Source organism: Mauremys mutica, chromosome 4 (assembly GCF_020497125.1).
Source record: "Mauremys mutica isolate MM-2020 ecotype Southern chromosome 4, ASM2049712v1, whole genome shotgun sequence".
Taxonomy (NCBI): Eukaryota; Metazoa; Chordata; order Testudines; family Geoemydidae; genus Mauremys; species Mauremys mutica.
Window position 1 is genome coordinate 123,113,596 of NC_059075.1, and position 9,465 is coordinate 123,123,060.

Sequence of the window (9,465 nt, forward strand, 5' to 3'; positions counted from 1 at the left end):
AAGCTCCAATTTCTGATTCTATTCTATATAGACTTACATCACCATAATATCTGAGCATCTTCCTGCTGTGTATTAAGTGACATGATTATTTGTTCTCACTTCTTCTCCACATTATTCCTGGGGGAATTCTGCACCATTGCACAATGCGCAATTCACGTCGCATTAATATTCTGTGCAGAATTTCCTTCACCACCCCCAGATTTGGGAGTCACTCAGTTTGGAATGGGGCAGAACCCACTGGTTCAGATTCTCTCTTTAGAAGGAATTTGATCTGCAGAAGCATTTGGATTCACCAGTCTTTTTATGAAACACTGAATAAACACATAGAAATTGCCAGATTGGATCAGACCTGAGCTCCATCTAGTGCAGTATGTTGACTCTGATACTGGCTAGTATCAGAGGTTTCAAAAGAAGGTGTAATAACCTTCAACAGGCAGATGTGGAACAATCAGCCCTTCCCCACATCCTGCCATGATCTGTAATAATTAGAGATTTGTTTAAGCCCTGAAGCACGATGTTTAGTATCCCTTAAGCATCCACATGATCCATACACTATGCCATATAAAGCTGTCAAGTCCCTCCAGTTTCTTTGCAGTGCTGCTCTAACAGCTTTCCTAGGATCTACAGATATTTCCCAACTTCTCAACTCACCCAGAACAAAAGCTCAGACCAGCAAGGTACTAAGCACGCTAGCCCCAATCCAAAGAAAGAGAAGCACAAGCTTAACATGCTTTAGACCAGGGGTGGGCAAACTTTTTGGGGCGAGGGCCACATCTGGGTGAGGAAATTGTATGCAGGGCCTGGGCAGGGCGGTTGGAGTGCGGGATGTGGAGGAAGGGGCTCAGGACAAGGGATTGGGGCAGAGAAGGGGTGCAGAGTGTAAGAGGGGGCTCAGGGAAGGGGGTTGGGGTACAGGAGGGGTACGGAGTGCAGGATAGGGCTCAGGGCAGGGAGTTGGGGTGCACGGGGTGCAGGGTGCAGCAGGGAGCTCAGGGCAGGTGGTTGGAATGCATAGGAGTGCAGAAAGGGGCTCAGAGCAGGGAGTTGGGTGCAGGAGGGGTGCGAAGTACAGGCAGAGGGCTTAGGGCAGGAAGTTGGGGGGCGGGTGGCAGGAGGGGTTTGAGCTCCAGCCCGGTGCCGCTTACCTAAAGTGGCTCCGGGGTGGCAGTGGCGCACACCAGGGCCAGGGCAGGCTCCCTGCATGCCTGCCCTGTCCCCACGCCACTCCAGGAAGTGCTGCGGCCCCTGGGGGGTGGGGGGGCAGAGGGCTCTGCGTGCACACATGGAGCCCTTTGCCTCCCGGCCTGGGGGCTGCTTCTGAGAGCAGCGCCGGGCCCGCAGCACCACCAGGGGTAATCCCGCGGGCCGGATCCAAAGCCCTGAAGGGCCGGATCCGGCCCGCCGGGCCATAGTTTGCCCATCCCTGCTTTAGACTGTAAGAAGCCCCGTTGAAATCAAGGACCCTGGGGCTCTGGTCTCAGTTTGCACGTCCAGTCACTACTGTAAAACTAACAACATTGAACTACGGGCAAGTTTCAACCACATGCCAGGCTCCTTCTAGGATCCTTTGATTTTATATGTCTGACCCAACAGGGCTCCCCCCTTCAGGAATGGAGAGATTGAAAAGTTCTGAGGAATCACAGCCTAACCCCTAGGCCCACTGCCTTTCAGACCCATGACACCCAATTTGCTCCCTTCTGCCTCCTACTGCTGCCACCCCCTTTCCGCCCTCACCCAAACACAGAGGAGTTTTCATCTCACTCCCCTGCCCCCAACACAGCTCAGCCCCAGGGCCAGGGAAAAGCAATGCTAAAGGCTGGGGAGCCGGCTGCGTGGCCTACAGAGGTAACAGTCTCCTAGAGCTGAGAACTGTGCAGGCCGAGGAAGGGGGCAAAAAACAGGACCACACCCAGCTACCAGCCCCAGCCATCTTAACAGAAAACATCACCCACCCCATGAAAGAGTCATAGGACTGGAAGGGACGTCGAGATGTCATCAAGGACAGGCCCCTGCACTCATGGCAGGACCAAGCACCATCAAGAACATCCCTGACAGGAGTTTGTCTAACCTGCTCTGAAAAGTCTCCCCTTATGGAGATTCCACAACCTCCCTAGGCAATTTATTCCAGTTCCTACTACCCTGATGATTAGGAATTTTTTCCTAATGTCCAACCTAAACCTCCCTTGCTGCAATTTAAGCCCATTGCTTCTTGTCCTTTCATCAGAAGTTAAGGAGAATAATTTTTCTCCCTACTCCTTGTAACAACCTTTTAGGTATTTGAAAACTGTTATGTCCCCTCTCAGCCTTTCCTTTTCCAGACTAAACAAACCCAATTCTTTCAATCTTCCCTCATAGGTCATGTTTTCTAGACCTTTCATCATTTTTGTTGCTCTTCTCAGGACTCTCTCCAATTTGTCCACATGTTTCCTGAAATGTGGCGCTCAGAACTGGACACGATACTGCAGTTGATGCCTTATTAGAGCTGTGTAGAGTGGAAGAATTACTTGGCCTGTCTTGCTTCCAACACTCCTGCTAATGGTGGATTGTCTGTCACTTGAAGTCTTTCCAACTGGGTATCTAGCTAAAAGATGTGTGAGAGCTAAAAAAAAAAATAATTACGGGCTTGATACAGAAATTACTGGGCAAGGTTTTGCTATGCAGGAGGTCAGATTAGATGATCATATTGACCTCTTCTGGCCTTAAAACTGTATGAAAAATCAGTTTTACCCAATCAGGGGTGGTAAATTGTAAGTCATTATTAGGCACTAATTGTAAGGGTAGGATGATTGCTTGGCATCTACGCAGAACAAAGTTAAAGTTGTTTGTTTGCTGTAACTGTGCTTTTTCCATAGTTAAACATGTCTGGATTTCTTTTAAGCCTAACTTTGACACCAAATTCACTGAGTCCTCCCTACGGAAGGAAAGACTGAACCATTCGTTTTCAGTTACACTGCTCTTGAGACTTCTCCCTGTGGGTCAGCAAAACATCAAGAGCTTTCCATAAAACTAAGCAAAGGCAAATAACCAAATCTACTAAGCATGTTAGGGCACCAAGGAGGGCATTGTAATGAGCCCCTCTGTGCCTGCCTTGAGACTACAATTGGAGGTGTGACTTCAGGCACGTGATCTCTAAATGACACAGAAATTAATATATAAAGGTTGTTGGTGCCCTAACATGATCCCTTAGGGATAAGGAGTGATTGGACACTCTCTTCCGCCAGTAGCTGTGATACAATACTTCTTTCTTTCAGTGGAGGTGGCATAGCTATTTTCCTTTGGTTCTGATTCCTGGACATAACTTTCCATTTTCTCCATGTACTTGGAAATGTGATGTTAGTGCAGTCAACAGTTTTGCAACTTAAGACAGACATTGTTTGTTTGTTCATTCTTCTGTCTCAGGATAAATTGCAGTGGCAATGGACATGGTTCATGGAAGACCCTGAAAGGTCCAGATGGATATTAGGTAAGACTCCAGTATTATACATAGAGATGAACCTGAGTTACACACTTCAGATCTGGAATCAGATTCAGATCCGACTTCTTCAACCTTTGAGGATTTTCAGATTCTGGGCTTTGGTTCCAGCCAATTATAGAGATAAGTTCAGGGTTGTAAAATTTGTATTTATTGCTGTTGTGTTGTCAATTAGAGGTCAATGCCCCACTGTACTAGGTTCTCTGGAAAAACATAGTAACGGAGAGTTCCCGCCCTCAAGAGCTTACAGTCTAATAAACAAGACAGAAGAGGGTGGGCGAAAGGAAGGATTATTATCCACATGTTACAAAGAGGGAATCGAGGCAAAGAGGGAATCTTTGCTTTGACCAAAATCACACAGGGGGTCTGTAGCAGAGCCAGGAATTGAAGGACGATCTCAGTCTAATGCCCCTAGTGCCAGTCTGACCGTTACCCAGTGTTGTGTATGCATGTGAGTGGGGGAGGGGGGAGGACGGACACTTGGAGCCAGCGCGTTCTGGTGTGGGTGATCTCTAACCATAAGGAGGAAATAACAATAATTATTTGCACTGCAGCAGCCGCAGTCATGGTCGTGTTTGTTTGAAAAATGTAACCACTGGGCAGCATTGGAAGGGCGGAGGTGGTAGATGACATTGCAATAGCACATGAGCCTCACTGTGTTAATAGACTGGAAAGGCCCTTGGATTGAGAACATGCTGTTTGTGTTTGATGAAATGGGGAAGGGGGAGCCAGAAGAAGGAAGCAAATGGAGACAGCCTCACTTTTGAGGTGTTCCATAGTTTTGCCTTCTTACGATACCAAATTCTGAACTATAAAAATCGTGCACAAAACAGAATTACACTTCCCTGCCCCCTCTCTAAATGCTGGGTGTGTTATTTTTTAAACGATCTCAAGATTTTAAGCCAATTGCATGATTTTTGGAAGCCTGATTCATGGTTTTCAAATGCTTGGGATTAGCAACACTGCCAGGGGATGTGTTATGAAGCAGCAGTAACCAAGTGACTGGGACATAACAGACATTGTGGTCATCTAAAAGGACTATCTGGAATAGGGTGAGCAGATGTCCCGATTTTATAGGGACAGTCCTGATTTCTGGGTCTTTTTCTTATATAGGTTCCTATTACCCCCCACCCCCGTCCTGATTTTTCCCATTTACTGTCTGGTCACCCTAATCTGGAAGGATCTAAAAAGTATGAATGCTTTCTAACTTACCCTCAACGAGCAGACACTATAAAGTACCCAGCTCAAACCCAAACACATACCAGGTATATTTCATTGGAGAAAATTTGTGATAATGTACATGAATCTGGAAACTCCCTATGGGGAACTGGATGCCTAATTCCAGTCAATTTTATGGAGACTTGGATGTCTAAATCTCCTAGACAGCCTTGAAAATCTCAGCCCTGTTAAAAAGTGAGTGTAAATCTAAAGCTCCATCCCAACTCTTCCCAGACATCACAGCGGCTGGTTTCCTGTAAGATATTCACTACATACATTCAAGACCAATGGTGTCATTCAGATTTAATTCATGCCATGAAATTTCCTTCTTCCATGCTGCTCACTCTTATTATCCCGGCAGGTATGGTTTCATGTACCCCTGTATAAATGGCTAAGCATTAACTTGAGCATGAGTTCGAACCCTGGGCTTACATTGCATGGTAGATGTACTGTGAGGTGACTGGCGCTTTGAAAATTCACTGTTGTAATTTGCCATACCCAAAAGATTCAGCAATGGCCAGTGATTTTGGTAGCCTCTGTTTATGCGTGCCCAACTTCAGTCCCCTCAGTCCTGATTTCCAGAAACTCCACCACTCCAGCTGAAGTCAACGGGAGCTGTAAGTACTCAGCACTTGAGAAAATAAGGCCCAAGGTCTTTTACATTGAGATCCCAATAACAGTGGCATTCACAACCAACGACTATCTTTGAAAACGTGTCTGTATATGTTTGGTCACCTAAACTACCTGCTCTTTAATTGTGTGACTCCTAAACTCATAAAGAGTTGTGTGGGGGACTTTTGGTGTGAGTACTGAAGAAATATTACATCTGACTGAGCATTCATGGCATTCTCCCTTTCAACAAACACAGCTTTGAATATAGTATCACACACACAAATGTCTCTCAAAAAACAGATGAGTTGGGCTGTGGATCTGATTGAAGCAAAATCACAAAATTTAATTGAACAAATATCTGTCAATGTTTTTGGACATTAAAACCAGACCTGGTTATTGCTCATGAATCCATTGTTGCAGTGTGAACTTTTCCCTTTTATTCAGTAATTCTAAACAATATTTAAATCAACCTCTTATATCTTACACTGAAAAAACCAATTTTAAAGTATTTTATTATAGGCACAGGGGAGCAAGCCATCATTTAATAACTGACATGGCCTTTTTATGCACATAAGGCCTCTATTCAGGAACACATCTCTCTTCAAAGCAGCACTTAAATACATGTTTAACTTTAAACATGTGCTTAAGCCCCACTGAAGTCAAAGGGAGAGATCCTTAAACATGTGCTTAAGGACTTTCTGAATCAGAGCCAATGGGCAGATCTACGCTACGGGGACAGGTCGATCTAAGCTACACAGTTTGAGTTACGTTAGTTGCATAACTCAAGTTGATATAGCTTTGATATACTTACCACGGGGTTCACATTGCACTGGGTCGACAGAAGAAACTCTCCCGTAGACTCCCCTTACTTATCTCGTTCTGGTGGAGTCAATGCCAGAGTGATAGTCTGTTGATCCAATGGGTCTTCACTAGACCTGCTAAATTGACCCCGGTGGATTTATCATCGCAGCATTGATCCACCCCATAGTGGAGACAAGTCCTATGTGTGCAGAGAAGCCATTGAAGGATTTGGTTGTCCTATTCTGATACCCTTTGGGGAAAAATGGGCCCTCAATTTTGTTTCTATTGCTCTCCTCAGGGCATCCTTCACATCCTTGTTCCTCAAGCTGTAGATGAGGGGGTTCAGCATGGGGATCACCACAGTGTAGAACACGGAGGCCATTTTGTCTGTGTCCAATGAGTAGCTGGTGCTGGATCGGAAATACATGAAAAGAATTGTCCCGTGGAACATGGATACGGCCATCAGGTGGGAGGTGCAGGTGTAGAAGGCTTTGCGCCTGCCCTCGGTGGAGCGGATCCGCAGCACAGTCACAATAATTAAGATGTATGAGATGAGAATGGTCACAATGCTGATCACCTCAATCAGACTGCCAAAGAGGAAAACAAGCAGCTGATTGATAGAGGTGCCAGAAGAGGAGAGCTTTAGAAGTGGGTTGATATCACAGAAAAAATGATTCAGGATATTGGAGTCGCAATAGGATAATCTTAACAAACCGCTCGTGTGTATCACGGAGTTCAGGAAGGCCCATAGATATGAACCAGCCACCAGCTGCAGGCAGTGCTTTGGCGACATGATGACCATATACAGCAGTGGGTTACAGATGGCTACATAACGGTCATATGCCATTACTGCCAGCAGAAGGCACTGAGAGATGACAAACAATATGAAGCTAAAATATTGGATGATGCACGCTGTATAGGAAATAGCTTTCCTCTCTGCTAAGAAGCTCATCAGCATCGTGGGAGTGATGACTGTGGAGTAACAAGCATCAACAAGAGACAAATTCTTGAGAAAGAAGTACATGGGGGTGTGAAGACAGGGGGTCGATCCTGATTAAAACCATCATCCCCAGATTCCACACCAGGGTGATAACATAGATCACTAGGAACACCACAAAGAGGGGGACCTGCAGCTCTGGAAGATCTGTCACACCTGTGAGAATGAACTCGGTCACTGCCGTACAATTTCCTCCAGCTATTCATTCAGCCTGGGGCGCTAGCTGCGGGAACAACCATAAAGGAAGGCCTTAGTTCTTATGCAAACGGTGTATGGTAATATAAAGAACTGTGGTCATATGCGTAAAGACCCTTTGAGTTGTGGAATGGAACCAGGGGTGGCTCCAGGCCCCAACACGCCAAGCGCGTGCTTGGGGCGGCAAGCCACAGGGGGCGCTCTGCCGGCCGCCGCAGAGGGTCCGCTGGTCCCACGGCTTCGGTGGACCTCCCACAGGCGTGCCTGCGGGAGGTCCGCTGAAGCCACGGGATCAGCGGACCCTCCGCAGGCAAGCCGCCGAAGGTAGCCTGCCTGCCGTGCTTGGGGCGGCAAAATGCCTAGAGCCGCTCCTGAATGGAACCTGGAACAACTGATGGGAATACCCAGAACTCTTTCACTTCTTCTAAGGGAGAAAAAAATCCTTTATCTCTAGGAAAGTGCATTACCCTGCCATTTAGTCTGATTTACACATTTTGACCCTGATTCTGCTGATATTTTAATTTCATTTATTAGTGTAGCCCCACAGACTCAGTGGAATGCCTCGCATGAATAACATTAAGGAATATATTCAATTTTGTGGGACTGGTACCTAGACAATAGTAGAATCCGTGGATCTCCATTACACCTGGGAACAAAAACATGGTTAGGAGGAACGCATAGTTTGCATCGCACTCTCTGGTTATTGGTTGACATACTTTCATTGAGAAAATATTTCAAAAATGGAGCTTCCAAATTTATCCCTTCTGGACACTGCAGCCATGCTGACTAAATCCTGTAGCTTCTTGTTCTTCGGCTGCTGAAAAATTACCACACGTACACGTCTAATCATCAGACTAAAAGCGTGTAGCCAGGGGTGAATATTTCTGAGAAAATTAACAACAGTGAACATATTTTTAGAAACATATTCATAATAAGAAAAAAAATTCTATATATAGATTGATCTTTTAACCTGTCTTTATAGGGATCAGAAACTGCCTGTAAACCTGTTTCATCGTATGTCAATATCCTCAATGCACCTCTTTCCTCACCCCATGTCACAATAGCGATCGCCAAATCATACAATTGTTAATTGTACTTAGCTCATGTCGCACATTCCAGTTTGTGAAATTATGGGGATGGCTTGGTTCTCATTCCTAACACCCTGGCAAGATGAAAGGTAGTGAACGTCCAGTGCGATCATGAGGTATGTATGTGTAGTATGTTTTTTTGTGGCCAAAGATCAAGAAAAAGTATGTATGAGTGTGTGTGTCTGTGTGTACATATTCATACACATGACATACATACAGAGATGTGTCATTTATTTCTTTATCCACTCTTTGATTTTGGCCACTTAGCATGTCAGTCAGTCGGCATTCAGACAAATATTACAAATAAAATGATTAGGCAACTTCAAAGGCAGCTTGCTTAATGTGCAGTTCTACACAAGGTACCAAGGAAGAAAGATCTGACTTTTTTCATCAAATGCATCCAAGCAAACAAAAATAGGTCATTTAGGGCTTGATCCTCAGGTATTTATGTGTGGTATGTTTTTTTGTGGCCAAAGATCAAGAAAAAGTGTGTGTGTGTGTGTGTGTGTGTGTGTGTAGATATTCATACACATGCCGTACGTACACACACATGTCATTTATTTCTTTACCCACTCTTTGGTGTTGGCCAAATAGCATGTCAGTCAGTCGGTATTCAGACAAATATTACAAATAAGTGGGCTGTAGTCCACAAAACCTTATGCCACTAGTACTCCTGTTCTTTTTGCGGATAGAGACTAACACAGCTGCTAATCTGAAACAAATAAAATGATTATTCAACTTCAAAGGCAGCTTGCTTAACATGCAGTTCTACAGAAGATAGAAAGGAAGAAGGACTTGACTTATTTCATCAAATGCATCCAAGCAAAGAACAGTAGGTCATTCAGGGCTTGATCCTGCGTGGAGCTGAGCATTCTTCCCTCAGTCCAGCAGAACGTTTAAGCAGGTGCATAACTTTTCATAGAATCATAGAAATGTAGGACCTGAAGAGGTCATCTAGTCCATCCCCCAGCGCTTCTAAACCTTTCATCATTTTTATTGCTCTCCTCTGGGCTGTCTCCAATCTAGCTCCATCTTTCCTGAAGTGGAGCACCCAGAATTTTAAGCATGTTGATTTCAATGGG

At 45.2% G+C, this 9,465-nt stretch overlaps 1 pseudogene; it reads right to left on the minus strand.

The window, feature by feature from the left end:
- Positions 1 to 6,302: 6,302 nt before the first annotated feature.
- On the minus strand, positions 6,303 to 7,936 carry LOC123369046 (annotated as a pseudogene).
- Positions 7,937 to 9,465: the final 1,529 nt, after the last annotated feature.